Here is a 19,007-nt window from a genome sequence, read left to right on the forward strand (position 1 = left end):
TCTTAAGTAACGTGCAAGAGTTACAAAAGCCTGTCGTGGGAAAATGATGCTATGGGATTTACCAATTTTGTTGATGACGTATGTCTAAGTGTGATTGCTACTGTAACAGAGTAGCCAGAAAGTCAGTTGGAGTAAAGTCTGTATCTAAAGAATATTTCCAGAATTATTGTCTTTTCGTTTTCATTTATTAAACATTACTATATATATTTGTGTTTCAGATTGACGCAAATGCATCTGTATATAAGGATTGGTGCAGACCAGTTTTGGCGCAAGTATGATCACGAGCGAGTATTCTGATTGGCAGTCAGTATGGTCAGCCAATCAGAATTGAGACGGTTCCCGCTCGTTACCTGATAGTTACACTGGGAGTGAGGCTGGAAGAAGGAGTCGCTCGCTAGCTTTGAACGCGGACGGTCATGTTACCAGTGCCAGTAAAAATAATGTGTAAGATGACGAATTACTCAGTGTTTGAGTTATGGGTGAGCTAAGTCGATAGCAGTTGTTAAGGACTGCTTGGCGAATTTTCAGAGGTTTTGACTAAGTCTGTTGGACAGATATTCGTGTGTGAAATATTGGCCTTCATAGAATCCACGTGACATGTTTCAGTATTCAACTACTGAGCATTTTTGGCGAGCAGTTTCTTTTTTAGAAATCCTCAAAAATGACCGAAAGTAATAACTCATATTAGTGGTGAAATTAATGATTGTGAAAACGTTGTTTGATTTGGGTCGGGTTTGGACAGATTTCTGGCTGCTGTGCGTGTGAAATGTGTGAACGAATCGTGAACTGGAAGGAAATAGCCAATAGTTTAAATGTGGACGGAAGAGTACCTTTTCTTTGGTTATCAAGGACAAAATAAACATTATTGAGTGGAAATTTCGAAAATTATTTTTCAGAAGCCAATCTATTTTCTTACTGCCCAATAAAATTGGATGACAGTGTTTCTACAGAACTTTCTTTGTTAACTAAATTTGCACGGCCACTGTAATAGTAGATATTAGCTGTTTTTTTTTTATAAACGCTGCTTTTACATCATCTTGTAAGTTTCTACGTTGCCGAGTGAAGGAACATTAAGCAGACGCCGTTATGCGGTAGGTGAATTTTAATTTTCAGCCTGCACATAGACAACGATGGATAGACACGAGAAATTAAACCCCGACCCACCGCAAGCAGTTTGGAAAAGAGTTTCACATAAAACGATGTTATTCGAGAACACAGAAATAAGAGGGCTGTTAACATGTGTTACGTCGAAAACCGCCAATTTGAGTATCTGATCCATTCTGTCTGAGTGTCGAGGTGCCAAAGGACAGGAAAAACAGTGATGTATGTGGACAGGAATAAGAACACAAAGACAAATTACAGTTCTGGAAGAGGTGCATAAGTGACGAAATATAACATTCAGTCTTCAGGACCGCAGTTTATTCCTCAAAGATACACTTCGTTGAAGATGCTTTTGTTCCATTATAAACGTGAGGTTTACTGAATGTTTACCGAAAACTCTTGCATCAGTCACAATCTTTGAAGACTTTACGTTGAAAATGGAGATAAATAATTTCCATTTGATCGTAAAGCTATACAACACACGTTAGGAAGAGAACTGTTTTGTAGTCAGTGGGCAAAGTCAGACAATGTGCTGAATATTCTTGATAGGCCAGATGAAAGTGTCAGAGAAGCTGAGAACAATACGAAGTTAGTAATATCAGCTCTTAACGATGTTAGTACTGGACATCAAAGGTATCAATGAGTCAATAAATTTATGCTGCAGTCTGTCAAAGTAACTGGCTGTATTGTGATTTAAGATGTGTTTATATCGAATCTGCTTTCCACTTCACATGCTTCGGAACTAGAAATGTGTGTTTTCTACTTTCAAGCAATCCTTGTTGTCTATGTTCAGCATATTCTCTTTTACTTGGTTACGGACATGGATAAAACAGCAAGCATTAACTGATAATTGTGGGCGCTATAAGCTGTGTCTAGTCAAATACCACACAGAAAACTGAAAAATACAGTGTAAGCTGCACTTACGTCTTGATTGTGCTGATCGTCACTCTATTATTCAACTGCTATTTGTATTTTCAATTTAGCTGCAAATTTGAGACATGAATTCTGTTAGAGGTTGTTAGTTTATCACACTGAGTCTACAATTTCTTTTTTAACAGTTTTGAATAGTGCTCCTAGTAGATTTACATTCTTATCTGCAAGTCCAGTGTGGTGCCATAATGTTTGGAAGCATATGGATTTGAGGTATGATGTAACTTGTTTGTTAAAACTCTTATTTTAGTAGTTCTATTACTGGTAAGGACCTCATGACGAAATAGATTATACTAGGTGAAGCGTTGGAAAAGTCTTTATACACACTTTGGCACGTCAGAGCTGCTCCACTGTAACACAGCTGTGCAGATTGAGTGATGAAATGAACAGTGATTACAAGCGTACAGGTCTTACACTATCACAGTAACATACTGGGAGAAGAAAACAAGAACAAAGAACTGAGTTATCTCATACACAACATATAGCAGCTTAGTACCAAATAGCTTTCACATACGCAACTGGAAACGTAGAATTTCTCAGCTTCAGCATAGTCATACAGGTTAAATAATAACGTATTCTGAAAAGACGTTGTTATGGTACGTATAAAAGATAACAGCAGAGCTTAATTTACATTCATATAATACATTTCGTCAAAAATTTCATTTTGGCAGAAAAAATCGAGTCGTACTTCACTTTCGACAGAACGCTGAGCCCGCGCTCGTAACATTACTGAAGATACAGCAAGACCGGTAGTCCGAGGGCCTCCATCAGACCCTATCGTATTGGCAGTTATCCTTGCAATCGGTGCATCCGATCTTTTTCGAGTGGAAAGCTATTTAGACAAAGCTTTAAAGGTCAAAAGAATCACGAAGCTGTTTAAAAATGGAAAACATGAACTCTATAATGTCAAATGGAAAAGAATTCGTGAAGCTGAAAAGAGCTCTCAAAACCGGATATTTTATTGTATTTTCAGATGTTTTGGCTGTATCAAAAAGAACTATTCGTGTAGCAGACGGTTTCGACAACTCTGAAGGAAAGGAACGGGAAGTTTGTAGGATAATAGATGTGCTTTTCATTGTTACTGACAGGGAAATGTTTCTTTTACACTTTTCTTTTAAGTACAGCTTATTTGCAATTCTAACAGAAGTGAAAGTATTTGTCTGGAGTATAGTCTTGAACGGAATTGAAGCGTGAACCATAAGTATTTCAGACAAGAAGAGAAAATAAGCATTTGAAATATGGTGCCACAGAAAAATGTTGAAGATTAGATGGGTGAATCTGATACGTGAGAAATAGATACTAAAACTAACTGGCAAAAAAAAAAAGAAGTTTGTGGCACAACCTGACTAGAACAAGGGCTCGGTTAATAGCACGCATCCTGACACATCAAGAATTCATCAGTTTGATTACCGAGGAAAGTGTGATTGGTGTGTGTGTGTGTGTGTGTGTGTGTGTGTGTGTGTGTGTGTGTGTGTGTGTGTGGAGGTGAGGGGGGAGGGAGGGGGCGTGACCATACATTAAGATGATCGAAATGGGTGCAGGGTGCAGTTTGGAACTGCCTCGAACCAGTCTTCAGACTGAATACAACAACATCAACAATTAAAACAAATTATTATCAAATTTTGCGCAGAACATAACTTAATCATAGCTAACACTTGTTTCAAGAATCATGAAAGAAGGTTGTATACATGGAAGAACCCTGGAGATACTAAAAGGTATCAGATAGGATTTATAATGGTAAGACAAAGATTTAGGAACCAGGTTTTAAATTGTAAGACATTTCCAGGGGCAGATGTGGACTCTGACCACAATCTATTTGTTATGAGCTGTAGATTAAAACTGAAGAAACTGCAAAAAGGTGGGAATTTAAGGAGATGGGGCCTGGATAAACTAAAAGAACCAGAGGTTGAACAGAGTTTCAGGGAGAGCATAAGGGAACAATTGACAGGAATGGGGGAAAGAGACACAGTAGAAGAAGAATGGGTAGCTTTAAGGGATGCAATAGTAAAGGCAGCAGATGATCAAATAGGTAAAAAGACGAGGGCTAGTAGAAACCCTTGGGTAACAGAAGAAATATTGAATTTAATTGATGAAAGGAGAAAATATAAAAATGCAGTAAATGAAGCAGGCAAAAAGGAATACAAACGTCTCAAAAATGAGATGGACAGGAAGTGCAAAATGGCTAAGCAGGGAAGGCTGGAGGACAAATGTAAGAATGTAGAGGCTTATCTCACTAGGGGTAAGATAGATACTGCCTAAAGGAAAATTAAAGAGACCGTTGGAGAAAGGAGAACCACTTGCATGAATATCAAGAGCTTTGATGGAAACCCAGTTCTAAGCAAAGAAGGGAAAGCAGAAAGGTGGAAGGAGTATATAGAGGGTCTATACTAGGGCGATGTACTTGACAACAATATTATGGAAATGGAAGAGGATGTAGATGAAGATGAAATGGGAGATATGATACTGCGTGAAGAGTTTGACAGAGCACTGAAAGACCTGAGTCGAAACAAGGCCCCCGGAGTAGGCAACATTCCATTAGAACTACTGACAGCCTTGGGAGAGCCAGTCCTGACAAAACTCTACCATCTGGTGAACAAGATGTATGAGACAGGCGAAATACCCTCAGACTTAAAGAAGAATATAATAATTCCAATCCCAAAGAAAGCAGGTGTTGACAGATGTGAAAATTACCGAACTATCAGTTTAATAAGTCACAGCTGCAAAATACTAACGCTAATTCTTTACAGACGAATGGAAAAACTGATAGAAGCCGACCTCGGGGAAGATCAGTTTGGAGTCCGTAGAAATGTTGGAACACGTGAGGCAATACTGACCCTACGACTTATCTTAGAAGAAAGATTCAGGAAAGGCAAACCTACGTTTGTAGCATTTGTAGACTTAGAGAAAGCTTTTGACAATGTTGATTGGAATACTCTCTTTCAAATTCTGAAGGTGGCAGGGGTAAAATACAGGGAGCGAAAGGCTATTTACAATTTGTACAGAAAGCAGATGGCAGTCATTCGAGTCGAGGGGTATGAAATGGAAGCAGTGGTTGGGAAGGGAGTGAGACAGGGTTGTAGCCTCTCCCCGATGTTATTCAATCTGTATACTGGGCAAGCAGTAAATGAAACAAAGGAAAAGTTTGAGGTTCGCCGATGACATTGTAATTCTGTCAGAGACAGCAAAGGACTTGGAAGAGCAGTTGAACGGAATGGACAGTGTCTTGAAAGGAGGGTATAAGATGAACATCAACAAAAGCAAACGAGGATAATGGAATGTAGTCGAATTAAGTCGGGTGATGCAGAGGGAATTATATTAGGAAATGAGGCACTTAAAGTAGTAAAGGAGTTTTGCTATTTGGGGACCAAAATAACTGATGATGGTCGAAGTAGAGAGGATATAAAATGTAGACTGGCAATGGCAAGGAAAGCGTTTCTGAAGAAGAAAAATTTGTTAACATCGAGTATAGAGTTAAATGTCAGGAAGTCGTTTCTGAAAGTATTTGTATGGAGTGTAGTCATGTATGTAAGTGAAACGTGGACGATAAATTGTTTAGACAAGAAGAGAATAGAAGCTTTCGAAATGTGGTGCTACAGAAGAATGCTGAAGATTAGATGGGTAGATCACATAACTAATGAGGAGGTATTGAATAGAATTGGGGAGAAGAGGAGCTTATGGCACAACTTGACTAGAAGAAGGGATCGGTTGGTAGGACATGTTCTGAGACATCGAGGGATCACCAATTTAGTATTGGAGGGCAGCGTCGAGGGTAAAAATCATAGAGGGAGACCAAGAGATGAATACACTAAGCAGATTAGAAGGATGTAGGCTGCAGTAGGTAATGGGAGATGAAGAAGCTTGCACAGGATAGAGTAGCATGGAGAGCTGCATCAAACCAGTCTCAGGACTGAAGACCACAACAACAACAACATTATCAAATACCACATTTTTCTATTTCAGTTTATGTTAATAGGTGTTCAAAATTTTGTAAACGCAGTCGTGTCACTTTCATTACCACGAAGTATCTCTACATCTGGGAGGTGCTGGCAGCCTTCAATTCACCTCTGAAAGGTCTCTGTTGGATTCCTTTCATGTTTAATTTCTCAAATTTGTTGTCTTTTATGGAATAAATTCCTCTTCTAAATTTACTGTGGCGTTTCTGACTATCTGGGAGGAGACTGAGTAGTGGAACGTGTTACTTTTACACGTAAACAAGAACGATCTGTCACACTACTACACTTGAAAACACAGTTAATATGTAATTCATGTCACACAGTCTCATACGGAACCTACATCCGCTTTCTGTGATATACAGTATATGATAAGATACTGTCATCCCCCTTCCCTTCTGTGTGAGAGGATGAATGATCAAATGTGTTTGTAGTTGCATGCTTGAGGATAGCAGACAAGGCTGTCTGCTAGAGAACAGTGGGACCAACGTCGGAACAGGTAGCTACGGTTCCTAAAAGCAAAGAGGTTTCTATTATTAGTATGGTCCGGTCCGTCCCTTGTCATGTTGGTATAGGAAGCTGCCCCTCTGGCCCCTTCCGTTTGTCTTTGTGAGCGACCCTCAGGAAGCACGCTGGGCAGTAGGCAGTGGCAGTCTGGCGGTGGCGAGCGTCTGAAATGGTAAGATCTCCGGCTAAGCGCTTGTCTGCTAAGTCCGTAGGACAATGGATTTGTTAAGTTCAGCCTAACTGAAAGTTTAATCACCGTGATTTCAGGTTGAGCTCTAAAATATCTAATGCTATGTTAAATTGCAGCGGAGTGTAATTCTCGTGTCAAGTTCAGATTATTTTGCGGTAGTTGCTTTGTCATTACTTTGTGAGACCAGTACCACGTGTTTATATAACTGTTTGACCCGTCAGGTTAACAGTAAGACGTTAGTAACCAGTTCAAGGTTTTTCTTTTGTCAATTGCTTTTCGATCTAATTTATTTTTATTATCTAAATTATTGTGGAGTTATACGCTTTCTGTAAACCAAGTTGACCATGTGAAGCATGTGGTGGAATCATCAAAGTAGCCCTCAGCTATTCTTCTTGGGAAGATTTCACAAAGAGTTAATATGAATTTAGTATACCAGTGTGTGGTAATTACATGACGGACAGGATTGTGCTACGAACGTAATTTCTTTGACTGAAAATTTGAATCTGTTGGTTGTGGTTAACTTTCTCTTGCATGTGTTTCAATGTTCTTTGTGTGTTGTTTTATGAATGCAGTGTTGTATCCAGTCTCCCAATCTTGGCTCCATATTTTATGTGTTCCATAAGATTCCAATCTCACATTTTCACAATCGTAAATAAGGCACCAGCTCAGTATAACTCACGTATAATATGCTGAAATTTCAATGATCAATCTTAAAATAAATTTGCAAATATAAACTGATTTCTTTCTTTTTATTTAAATTCTCCTTTTTTATATATAGATATATTAGCGGTTGTTGTATGACTGTAAAAGATTATAATCAATGTTAGTCTGTTTGGGAATTTGGTAAACCTAGACTAGATACCCAGTCGTGAAACTGTTGCTTAGTAATGCAAGATTAACTTCCCCTGACAGCTCACGGCTTTCAACCCGGTTTCATTGTCCATCAGTACCGCTTTCTGCATACCAAATTCAAGTAACAATATTACACATGGCGACCCTGTTCTGTGATTCCGCTAGACTCTGGAATCTCTGAAACGTTAGATTGCGAGCGTGTTATAATCTTAATTTTTTTCCCTACAGCGCTCAAACAGCTTCTGCGTTGTTTCTGAGCAGACTTTCAAAAGATTCACGGCGTTGTTGATCGGCGTTGTGTTGTTTGTCGTGTGCCTTTTGTGTTTCTATATTTGTGTGTTTCATATGTGTGTGTGGTTTTTTTTTTCCTCGCTTGTAAATTCCACTGTTTCGATCAAAGATAAAAATTTGTTTTGCGTGTAAAAAAAGTGCGTACTAGGTTGGGTATCTTTCGTGTAACTGTCGAAATTTTTGGGGGATACATTTACTGTGTTTAGTGTGTTGCGTACCGGGTATAAACTAAAAGTAAGCGGTCCGACAACTTAAGCAACATGGACCAAGGGGATAATTTGATTTCGAATGTTAATGCGTCGGGCAGTTCCGAAAATACAATGGGAAATACTTCAGACGAAATGCAAAACAGGACGAATGGGCTCACAGCAGAGCCAGAAATAAATTTGCCTCCTACTAACCAAATTGATTTGGCAGAACTCTTGAAAACCTTATTGCAACAAAATAAAGAATCATTTGAAAAATCGATCCGCGAGCTAGGCGAACAAATGACGCATACATTTGAAAAATCGATCCGCGAGCTAGGCGAAAAAATGACGCATAAATCAGAAAAATCGATCCGAGAGCTGGACGAACAAATGACGCAGAAATCAGAAAAATCGATCCAAGAATTAGGCCGTACATTTGAACAAATCGATGACCGTCTGCAAGCCTTTGAACAGGACAAGCGGAGTGGCGAGGCCAAATCTAAAGAAAGCGAAGAACGGCTACTTAGGAATTTCCAACCGCTGAGAGAAGAATGCCAAAGGGAACACCAGCAGGTACTCTCGAGGGTCCGGGAGGCGGAAACGCATTGTCCCACGTCCGTTAGCAACACAATAGCGGACAACAGTTTAGCTATTCACGAGCTGAACCAGCCTGGTTTCGGCAGCCCTGCACGCCTATTCGATCACATGCTGCAGGAAAATCAATTTGTATACGACCCATACGGGCCTGCGGAACTAATTAGGATATGCATCACCAAATTGCCGATGCACTTGCGCCACGTCATTCTTGCGGGACGATGCAAAGAGGACGTGGAAACATTTAAAACACTTCTCCAAGAGTTGGAATATAATACAGCAGAATGCCCGCCTAATGAGGCACAAAGTTATTACGGAGCACAGCAGCGCGATCGCAGTCGTGGCCGTAGTACTAATCAATGGCGTGACCGGTCGTCCCGACACGAACGGAACAATAAGCGGGACCGGCCGTATAGAAACAGGGGTAACACTCACGAGCACAGGTGGAACAACAGAAATGATCGAGGACGTGGACAAGATCGTAAACGCAACAGGTACGGCAACCAGCATCGTTACTACGATGAACACGGTGGGAGTAGGATTGTAGGCGGAGCCCCACATGATGTTGAAATTCGGCCGGCCAACCCTAGACATAATCCAGTAAATGGAAATGAACGAAACCGGCAATGACAAATGATCAGCCCAGAAGGTGCCAATCGGAACAAATGAGCGACATGGCAAATGAGTACATAGGATTTATAGAGAGGAGAATGAATTGATTAGTTTAAATTTTTGGCGTATGCATTTTGAATAATACGTTGGTAAAAATAATGATAAAGATGTTTCTATGTGATGTTTTGATTTTTTTCTTTCCTTGTGCAATCAGGATTTAGGTTGGTTCTAATGTGAACATAAAAGGTTTCCTTGTGAACGAGTAAAATGCTGTTTATGTTTTTTTTTGTTGTGTAAATTGAATAGAGTCGCTCCTGAGAGAAGCAAGATCATTGCTGAATTAGTGCAAAAACTCAGGGGAATATCCGATCTGTGGGTATTATGGGTCTGGCAAACCCAGGTCCCCAGCTGTTAGTAGCCGTGTTTCCGATTTTCTGTTTTCAGTGCTACTATCTATCTATTACTATTCTATATCTGCCAGTACAAATGAGGATCTCTTACTATAGTATGCGTGCTGTATGAATATTTTAAGATAGGAGAACTCTGAGAAAGGAATGAGTAAATCTGGAATCTTGAAAACAGGATGCGATAATACGATTGTTTAACCATTGGCTTCCCAATATGCGATGATATGTTAATATTAATGATATATGTCTTTTTTTTGTTCTTTATAGCTGAGTACGTAAAGTGCTGTCTGTGGATTTCGTAAGTATATTGATTCCCTTCAAGGTGAAAGAAGAATTGTGGTTTGTGTAATTTACGTGGCTCTGAAATATTATTGTGGTAGTCAAATACGAGCAGTTTTTCAGCAAATGGAGAATGGAACGGAAATATGGATCCTTTTTGTAGTCTTGATTGATGTTGAGCCAAAGCCTGGAAAACTTATTCTGCGTTAATACTTGTCCCAGAAAAGCGACGTTTATGTGTTTTGCTGATGCTGTGAGCATTACAGCCTACTGTTTTCGCTGGTGCGGGATGCACTATAGCCTATATGATTTGTACTGAGGAAATTTCCCTCTTGAAGGTAGAGGATGATTAAATAATTTTGATTATGGGAACGAAGGAAAGCTTGGTTTAGGGTAATAAGGATGAAGCAAAACATTTGTCATTTAAACTACAGGAGGATTCGAATCTTTTGTGTCTGTTGTAAGTTCAATATGTTAAGATGATACTGTTTTACAGAATAGAGGTGACCACAATTTTGCCATTCATGAGAAATGAATCCAGAATAACCACCACAGGCGAAATAACTGATTTGGAAGCGAAAGGTAACTTATAGAAGGAGCGAAATCGCAGCAAAATGGGTAAGAAAATGTAGTATAACTTGTATAGTGCAGACATTTTAACCTTCTCAGAGCCATCTGTGTGATTAATGCTTATGATAACGTAATTTTAGATGAAATTTTCTTACTGTTTTATGTGTGAATATATGAGTATGATAAATGTATAATTGCGAGTCTCTTTTCAGGTGTGTGTACTGGTATAAATGTTTTGGTGTGCAAATAACCATTGTTCTTTTTAATGTGTATGTTTAAGGAAAGTCTCCATATTCATTATATGACAAGACGTATGCCGCGAGCGTCAAGAAGAGGGCGAATTAGAACATTGCTGTAGTGGTATATACACGGTGTTGAAATAGAATTGGAGTAGCTTGTGGGCTTAACTAGGAGTGGATAGAAGTAGAATTATGAGTAATGCATGTTTATGGGTAGTTAGTTTGTAGAATAGACAACAGGTGTGCATGTGTGTGTGTAAATAACATGTGCACCCTATGCTGTCCTGACCTATACTTGCACAAGGGATAATCCTATTCATTTTAGTGAATTAATAAGTAGCACTTGATTTATTAAAACGTAAGTGAACCACATTAGTGATGTGGATTTAATATTATATTGTCAGTTCATTTAATTTTAATTTTTTTACATTGTCAAGTCATTGCACTTTTATTTTTTTTACATGGTCAAGTCATTTAAATTTTATTTTATATTGTCGATTCATCTAATTATTTCTATAAAAAAATTAATTAAGTTTCACTTTGTTCTTAAAAATTGTGAAAGACAATACTAAGTGGTATTATGTATGACATTGTGTAATCACATAAGAATGATGAAAAATTTCTGTGAATGCAGTTGAGAACGTGAAAGCGAACCGGCAAAACTCTTAAGAGACAGCGGGAGCAGCCGGACTAGTTGTAAACTGGTGGGTTTCGTAGAAGGGACGCCGCAAACACTTTCCCTTGTACCTGGAGCTAATGGGCGGCTGCCCCGCGCGACCCTTCATGAAGGCGTTGACCTGAGATGGGCGAGCGGTCCACCGCGCGGAAATCCATCTGCTGGCAACGCACCACACGCACGCGACCGTGACGAGACGGCCGCGGAGAAACAACGCAAAGGGCGTGGAGCCTTTTGACAGGTACTGTCCAAAGAAACTTGCAGACGTCAACGACGCCTATCGACATTTCCTGAAGGATGCCTACTGTCAAGCGACAGTAAATCATGGTTCAATGTTCTCTGGTCGCTAAGGGTGGCACAAAAGAACAGCCACTAAGTGCCATCCTTGCCCAGGAATATCAAACCGGCGAGCCAATTGAGGATAACTCAAGAATGTAACAACACAAAGGGCGTGGAGCCTTTTGACACATACTGTCCAGAGAAACTGGCAGACTTCAACGACGCCTATCAACATCTCCTGACGGATGCCCACTGTCAAGCGATAGTAAATCATGGTTCGATGTTCTCTGGTCGCTAAGGGTGGCACAAAAGAAGAGCCATTGAAGTGTCATCCTTGCCCAGGAATATCAACCTGGCGTGTCAATCGAGGATACCCCACGAATTTGACAACACAAACATGGAACCAAATCGAGATGTACGTGACACGGGAGAGACTTCATGAGAGGGCAGAGACGGCGGGATTGCACGCAACAGATGGACAAAAAAATCCCTACTGACAGCTGCGGCGACGAACCCCCTCCCCCTCCCCTTTTATTGTGCCTCGGAACAGTGGAACTAGTGAGTGTATCAGTGAACAGTGATTATACGATTCTTAGTTCAATGCATATACGTGTGTTTCCGTCACAGAAACTTTGACTCGTGTGTTTTGCAGGGACTCGATTTATTGGTGTTTATTAAACTCTGACTCTTGTATTTTGCAGGTGTTCTATATTTTTTTTAAACTTTGACTCTTGTATTTTGCAGGTGTTCTATATTTTTGTTTTGTTTTGAAACTTTGACTCTTACATTTTGCAGGTGTTTTATTTATTGGTGTTTTGTTTTAGATGTTGACTATTGTACTGTTTTATTGATCAATGTTTGTTCTTGTGTTAGGTATTAGATTTGTGATATTTTGTTTCGTAAATTCATTACTGTGGCACTGCTTCCTTTATCAGTCAGATTGCTATTCATTCTCATTGGGCTGTGATCGATTAGCCTTTGCATGGGGCATATTTATTCTGAGGAACCCCTTAAGGGTAACAATCACATAATTATTGTAGTTTCAGTATAATGACACAGTGCTCATTGTTTGCTAGCTAATTGAAATATAGTAGAGTGATTAAATTAGTGCCACATTGTTATTTTAATTCTACAAATTATTAGTTTTATAAGATATATAATTTTTTTGCGATAACCACTTTGTAAAACATGTTTTTTTTTCTTATCAATTTTTTTGCTTTTGCGAATTGTGCATTGTAATGTTCTGCTTTATAATACTGATGTTATTTCATGTTCTTTTTTTTAATTGCTGTGGCACCTTTGCTATTTTCATAAATTTTGCTTGTTAATAAACAGTCATAAATTTTCCTGTGATGAGTTGGCTCTTGCAATGAGCAAATACTGGTGAACTCCATAAGGGTAACAACCAGAAATTGTTTTCATATTAATGACACCTCTGGCCCCTTCCGTTTGTCTTTGTGAGCGACCCTCAGGAAGCATGCTGGGCAGTAGGCAGTGGCAGTCTGGCGGTGGCGAGCGTCTGAAATGGTAAGATCTCCGGCTAAGCGCGTGTCTGCTAAGTCCGTAGGACAATGGATTTGTTAAGTTCAGCCTAACTGAAAGTTTAATCACCGTGATTTCAGGTTTAGCTCTAAAATATCTAATGCTATGTTAAATTGCAGCGGAGTGTAATTCTCGTGTCAAGTTCAGATTATTTTGCGGTAGTTGCTTTGTCATTACTTTGTGAGACCAGTACCACGTGTTTATATAACTGTTTGACCCGTCAGGTTAACAGTAAGACGTTAGTAACCAGTTCAAGGTTTTTCTTTTGTCAATTGCTTTTCGATCTAATTTATTTTTATTATCTAAATTATTGTGCAGTTATACGCTTTCTGTAAACCAAGTTGACCACGTGAAGCATGTGGTGGAATCATCAAAGTAGCCCTCAGCTATTCTTCTTGGGAAGATTTCACAAAGAGTTAATATGAATTTAGTATACCAGTGTGTGGTAATTACATGACGGACAGGATTGTGCTACGAACGTAATTTCTTTGACTGAAAATTTGAATCTGTTGGTTGTGGTTAACTTTCTCTTGCATGTGTTTCAATGTTCTTTGTGTGTTGTTTTATGAATGCAGTGTTGTATCCAGTCTCCCAATCTTGGCTCCATATTTTATGTGTTCCGTAAGATTCCAATCTCACATTTTCACAATCGTAAATAAGGCACCAGCTCAGTATAACTCACGTATAATATGCTGAAATTTCAATGATCAATCTTAAAATAAATTTGCAAATATAAACTGATTTCTTTCTTTTTATTTAAATTCTCCTTTTTTATATATAGATATATTAGCGGTTGTTGTATGACTGTAAAAGATTATAATCAATGTTAGTCTGTTTGGGAATTTGGTAAACCTAGACTAGATACCCAGTCGTGAAACTGTTGCTTAGTAATGCAAGATTAACTTCCCCTGACAGCTCACAGCTTTCAACCCGCTTTCATTGTATATTAGCACCGATTTCAGCATAGCAAATTCCAGTAGCAACATTACACCTCTCGTTGTAGGACACTGTTGACACACAGTATTTTTGCTACGACACCAAAAGAAATAATCAAAACTGGTTAATTCTGGCGATCATGTTGGACAAGTCACTGGCCTTCCTCAGCTATACCATCGACGAGGAAAACTTTGATTTGAGGTACACATGGCTACCGAGGAAAATTGTACTTGACTTCCGTCTTGCCATAAACGCAGTAACAAAGGAGTTCTTAGTCATTCATTTTCCAACAACTCCGTAAATGCATATCGGATAATTGCTGATTGACGATCACCATTTAACTGTTCATCAAAGAATAAGGTCTGGTGAATTTATGATGGATTATCCACATTTGGCATTTATGGTCCAGGCGTGCTGTTTGCCTTTGTGACATACCCATCGAAGTTTTCTTCAGATGGGCTGTAGTGGCCATTATGCATATTTACAATTCCCCGCCTCCCGTTTCCCCGCTAGATTGGGAGGTACGCAGAACGAGAGTGGCGAATCCCAGGTTTAGATTTAGAAACCAGGTACAGAAGGCGATTCCTGTCTGAAAATCATTTGTGCTTAATGCCTGACGAACATGGATGTGATACGGTCGTGAACAACTACTATGTAGGATTCTTCAGACAGAAGTTCTGCTCACCCCGCAATCCCGTGGTATTTACTTGCAGGAGGACGTAGGTCGAGAGTTACTACAACAAGAATACCTGCAGTTTTATCGTCTCTGACAAGTCTTCTGAACTGACTGATTGACTGACTGATTTTTTCTTTTACGATTGTCCTTGGATGTAACCAAAACAGTACGTCTCGTTGGCTATAATGATTTAGAACATTGTTCTGTCACTTCCATAATTGCAGAATCGCTAAACAAGAGACATATTGTTTACGTGAACAAGCTGTAGACGCTACGTATTACCAAGTATTGCGTTGACTCAAAGATCCGAATTAATCAGTTTAGAAGCATTTTTTTCTAAGCAAACATTGAGTTATAGCTAGGTAAATACTTTCTTGACAACCCTGCGTGGATCGCACGTGTGGTCCACGACGCGCGCGCGCGTGCGCACACACACACACACACACACACACAACACACACAGACGCGCGCACGCGCTCGCGAAATAAATCAGCACTGATTAGATTATAGTAAATGTTGATCCATTCATTTACGAAAATATCAACATGTCAGAAAGCTCTTGGAAATGAATTAACTGATTTGGCGGTTCGCAATTTAAGTTACAACTCGCACAAATGTATTCTCATCAAGATCTTTTTAACGTCAGTTTCTAAACGGATTACATTACTCTAGAAATATAGCGACTGCAAGTCCAGTGCTGCTTCTCTAAAAAAAATGTAAGGAAAAAAATCAGCATTTTAGGTTCGTCTGTTATATATCGCCCATTGTAGTGCCAGTGTTCGACCTCTGCTATGAGAGCAGGTTGATTCATAATATTGCATACTCATACAACTGGCGGCAAGATAATATAAAGGAAGTCACATAGTTGTTTCGGATGTCATCAGTCAAGTTCTACACCACGTCAACGTGATTGGTAATCTGCGACACTCTTGCACGGTAAACATCTCATTCACCAGATATGACATTTGCCAGGAGCCTCACTGTTCGTCGCCGCATGACTGTTTATGTTTGAGATGGACGGCGACGTGTTGTAGCCGCTGTCGTGGGCTTGCAGTAACGAGGGCTTCGACTCATGGCGATTTCGCATGTGACGGATGTCCCACACTGACGCTGAATGATTGCTCATGATATTCTGACTTGCCAGTAGAAACGCAGGAGGAGCTGATGTGAACTGCAGAAAGTTTCAGATATCACGACATAAAGCAAAATACAAACGACATCTGTTTGCAAATTAGTTGATTGGGACAGAAAGCGAATCGATATCAGCAACGGGGAGCGAACGGCAGAATGACGCATTACATAAACATGTGCTGACAAGCGTAAATGAGGGATTTCCTAATTCGTTCGGCTCTCTGTTGCAGTATATGGAACAAATCGCGCCTGGCAAATGGGAGACACACGTTGAAGCATTGCATGCACAGACGCACGTAATTTTGTGTAAATTTAACGTCGCAAAAACTACGGGAAGCACAAAAATGTGATCTTACCTATTAAATAACTTGAAATGTAAATAGATTATCTCAATTTTGTGAAATTTCAAAGATGCTGTAACAATCAACCTGTTGCTGGTTGCGATCGATTGTAACCTTTTTTTTTTAAAGAAAGCAAGTGAAAAGCGATCCTGCTCGGATTTCTCTCTCTTGTTTGTTAGCTTTTATTCTGACAGGACGTACTATACGGATGTGTTCCTTGCGTGTCAGTAAATTTTATGTAGACAAATCTGATGCAAGTGTCATCTATTAGCTTCAGAAGCATTTGCAACCAAATTGATATAAATTAGTTAAGTCTCGTAAGTTCTCGTTTTCACAGTTCTCCTGACCGATATAAACACATGAATTGGTTTAATGTTTTATTGTTACAGCAAAGAACCAATACAAGCTTAATGGATGGTGGCGTGGAGACGCAACGGCCAAATACAATTAGTATTCTGCCATTCATTCATTTGCAACTTGCTACAGCGTCCCTGAGATTAACTGACGATCATCACGAAGCGTTTTGCAAACTTGAATGCAAGCGCCGAACCTTAAATGATCTGACCACAGTCTCCGAGTTACTCTTCCGTTTTGCCCGTTGATACCAGATACCGGCCCCGCTAAATTGATTGTAGTATTAAAAGATGTAATCGTCTCTACATTTTACAGCATTTTTCCAGAAATCAATCTGGCCACTAACCCATCACCAAAGGTCGTCTACTCCATTTAATTTTAACAGTTTTCTTTCCAGGGGTTAATTCCAGTTTCTACTTAAAACCGAATTTTTGTAATCTTCCTTGAGAAGACGCGTCAACGTGAATACTGGATATGTCCTAACTAGAGAGCAGATTGTTTTTAACTACAATACCCAACACATGAATGCATTTATGCACTAATGTGCCAGAAATAAACACTAAAGGTCCGGAACTATGCACTACAATGAAGCAAAGTTACATTAAAAATCAAAGGTTATGTTAAAATGGAAGAATCGATACAAAATGGGAGCTCCCTTCGGACTCCAACACTATACAGGCAATTCCTAATATCAGAGATGATAATTAGACCCTGCTGACGACGAGTATTCGCGTCTGTTACCAAACACTTTTCTAAGTTCTCGGGAATAAATCTCTTTCTTTTTCTGCCAAACATTTTTCGATCTTGAACAGGTTCTCTCCACTCCGTGTGATATTAAAGGATAGAACGTCAGGTCTGGAAAATAGCTAACATATCTCTATATACAATAGTGGAAATCAGTATAAAGAATCAGAAATTTGTAGGAAAATTAACATTGTCGGTTGGAGTAGTTGTGCATGGTGTATACGCTATAGTATGACATCCAGTATACAGACAAATGCAGTCACATGGTATTGCATTTGATGTGGGTAGGACAATATACAACAAAACATCAACGGTTAAGGTGGTAGAGGGCGGAACTGCGTATAAACGCTGTCGGCTCTGTGCGATGATAGTGCGTGCGTTTACCGGAGATACGAAACCGACGACACTATTTGTGACAGTGCGTGTAGTGTACATAAAGCACGACTCTGACAGTGCTTCGCGGAAAAGTGCTATCGTGTGATGAAAAATCAAAAAATCGGGGTCTAAAAGCAATGAGCCAAATTGTCAAATCACCAAGAAGTTGAACCGTTCAGGTACAGTGACTGATTATCTCGTTACATTGGATGCACGATATAGACAGAGTATCTGAAGCACCGAAACGGCTACTTTTGCGTAATGCAAGGACCACAAACCGTTATTCTTCTCATCGCGTTGCTGACTGACATTACGAGTAACTGCCAGACGTGTACGACAAATTTTGTCAAATGACAAACACCTTGCGTTCAAGAAAAAACTGCAGGAACCTGCTCTTGTACCGAAACATAAACAGGCTAGATTGCATCCAGAATGAGACTTTTACTTTGCAGCGGAGTGTGCGCTGATACGTACCTTCATGGCAGATTAAAATTGTGTGCCGGACGCAGACTCGAACTCGGGACCTTTTCCTTTCGCGAGCAAGTGCTCTACCAAATTTTTAAAATTATTGGTCGTTGTATTTGGTCGAAGCGCTCGTCACATGACAATAGTTGAAGTTAGTTATTGATATGTTCACTCAGTTTCTTATATGGAGACCAGCCAGCTATCTGACCGATCACGCTGTGCTACCGTGCCGGCATACCAACTGAGCTACCCAAGCACGACTTACGCCCCCGTCCTCACAGCTTTCCTTTCGCCAGTACCGCGTCTCCTACCTTCCAAACTGCACACAAGTAGAGCACTTGCCCGCGAAAGGCAAAGGTCCCGAGTTCGAGTCTCGGTCCGGCACACAGTTTTAATCTGCCAGTAAGGTTCAGGCTAGATCGGAGTTTGGGGAGAAACATACGTCATTTATTTCAGAGTCGGAAAAGTGATCTTCAGTGATCATAAGAAGTTTAACTTACATGAGCCGTAGAACAGAGCAGCAGGTAAGAACGAGCAGAAACTTTGGTTTTGGAAGTGTTGCGATTTGGGCAGTCTTCTGCGCTAAAGGTAAATCACGCATTGCTTGACTGAACATTAGAATGAACTCTAAGATGTAGATTAGAATGAACTCTAAGATCGACGTTTTGCCCTGACTTGCACGTATCCCGAATTTGAACCCCGCGTGAAACCTTCCAAGATGTCTTTATCGTAATGGAAAGCAATGTGAGCCCGGATGTCAGCTAAAAAGAGTGATAAG

This window comes from Schistocerca nitens, chromosome 9 (assembly GCF_023898315.1).
Source record: "Schistocerca nitens isolate TAMUIC-IGC-003100 chromosome 9, iqSchNite1.1, whole genome shotgun sequence".
Lineage (NCBI taxonomy): Eukaryota > Metazoa > Arthropoda > Insecta > Orthoptera > Acrididae > Schistocerca > Schistocerca nitens.